The sequence below is a fragment of the Myodes glareolus genome, chromosome 5 (assembly GCF_982192425.1).
Source record: "Myodes glareolus chromosome 5, mMyoGla1.1, whole genome shotgun sequence".
NCBI lineage: Eukaryota > Metazoa > Chordata > Mammalia > Rodentia > Cricetidae > Myodes > Myodes glareolus.
The window spans coordinates 58,085,359-58,087,776 of record NC_142030.1 but is presented as its reverse complement, the minus strand read 5'-3'; positions in this window follow the sequence as shown (position 1 = coordinate 58,087,776).

Genomic DNA, 2,418 nt, shown 5'->3' with positions numbered 1-2,418 from the left:
ATTGGCCTTTATGAGGAATAGCTGGATCCCAACCACTCACAGTCCCGAGTGTCAGCCAATCACAGGTGGCCAACTGTTCAAACTACAGATAAAGCAAACAACCATCACCAACCCAATCTGTGCACCTACTTCCGTTCTCTGTATGTCATTTCCCTTTCTCTTGCTATAAATGCAATCTGCAAATGTGTTGAGCTGGAACATTCTGTTACGCTGGCAGATTCTAGAGCTGCAAATAAAAGCCAATTAAGACTGCAAAACTAGATTTGTTGTGATCGTCTCTCTAATAGGGATTTTCTGTGGCTGTCAGCTCTCTAATACTTGCTATATATGCTGTTGTCTAGGTAGGTGGCCTTCGCAGGCAAAAAAAGGATAGTGCAGTGTACACTACAGTAGCCGTGGAGGGACAATTCCTGGACCTGCCCATTACCGCTGTGCTGAAGTCAGGTGGGCAAGGGAGTGAGGCCTAGAGACCCTCAAATGTTTGTTTAGGCCCTAGCCCCTGAGACTACAAGGCTACCCTACCCTCAGGAAACCCTAATCCCTAGTGAGACCCTTCCTGGTTAAAAAAAAAAAACAACAACAACAAAAACAAAAAACTAAAGTTCCTCTTTAGGGCACTTCCTCTCGTGACGGCAATGGAAGTCTCCAGGGAGAGCAGAAGTTGGAACCCTGTCAAGAGCCTCTTTCTTTCTTTCTTTCTTTCTTTCTTTCTTTCTTTCTTTCTTTCTTTCTTTCTCTCTCTCTCTTTCTTTTCTTCCTTTCTTTCTGTTTCTCTGTCTTCCTCCCTCCCTCCCTCCCTTCCTTCCTTCCTTCCTTTCTCGTTTTTGTTTTTGAGACAAGGTTTCTCTGTAGCTTTGAAACTTGTCTTAGAACTAGCTCTTGTAGACCAGGCTGGCCTCGAACTCACAGAGATCTGCCTGCCTCTGCCTCCCGAGTGCTGGGATTAAAGGCGTGCACCACCACTACCCAGCTAAGAGCCCCTTCTTACCACTGCTTCTGACGCAGCACGCTTTGATGCCTCTGACCACTGTGTCATGCGCCCATGTTTAGAAGAGACCGACGATCATGCCTTTCCACAATGTCTGAACACACTGACTAATAAAACCTCCACAAGCTGTATCAGTTTTGTTAGCTGTGACAGTTCATCTTGGTTTTGCTTGCTAGCTGGCTGTTGGCAGCAACAGGTTTGTTTCTTTCAAGTACTAAGATTAGCTCTCGGATCACGTATTGTACTTAACACAATTTTAACCCACACTTGCGGATTACAGGGTGGCTAAGAAAGGGTTAAAGTGGCTGCAGAGTTCAGAAGCCCCTACTACAGTTGGAGGCCAGGACTGGCATAGGTGGAAAGAGGAGTCTTTAGGGGACACGGTAGGAGGTCTCAGATTCAGGAGCAGATGTCCGATCGGGGTGCAGGCCATTTTGGTGGTCAGTTTGATATTAATTGTCACGTGTAGGAGAAAGTACGATGCAACTGGAAACTGGGGACAAAGGCAGGGGTCCTTTCCTGGGATGGTTTTCCTGGAAGAGGCTCCATGGCAAACGACTGGGTGGCTAGTCAGCCTGCTCGCCAGCTCAGCCTTGGCATGCTCCTTGGTGAGGGGCTCCATCTGTGCGACTGATAAGCTCATGCGTCTGGCATTTCTGGTATAGCATGTTTTCAGGTATTATCATTCATTGGTGCGGATAATTACGAGTTTGGGCCTTCCAGTGTGCTGGCAGGTGGCAGTTGTTTATGTAAACAAGAAACAGTCTTTTCTTTTGTGGTTCTTAGACTCAAAATGGAGTACTGTGGGTCAAAGCCCTTGCTTTGCAAGATGGGATTACTCAATACAACACAATGTAATCCAGAGCAGGTTCAGCTTGGCCTCACAGGGTTGCAGTACTGGGCGATAGCAGCCTACTTTCTCAGCTGTGACACCTAGGGAATGGTTTGTCCAAGGTAACACAGAAGAGAAAGGGTCAAACTGAGCTGTTTCCCCAGGTTGAGAGGCCTAGATCTCAGTTCTGAAGCCTCCAACTTGCTCACTTTTCTCCACGGATTCTCTCCCTTCTCCTGCTGCAGTAACACCGTCCTACCTTTGCACACTGACCTGGGGCTACACCTGTTGACGTAAATGGTGTGCAGAAAACCTTGGAATGTGTTCTGTTTATCAGCGGTCCCTCAGGCCAACTCCACCTAGCAACGCGTGGAGTGGCCTCTACTTGGGCAGTGTTTACATCAGGCATTTTAGCTTCCATAAAAGGATACCTTATTACCTCCTTCTCGCCTTGACTGGAAGAACATCTTTCACCTAAACTAGGCAAAGAGTATTTGCAGTCCCTAAACTTCAAGAGACTAACTTTGGGCTCAATGCCAAACGAAAATTCCAAGACCCAGTTGAAGAAATTCTACTTAGAGTGAACTGTTTGAAGCAG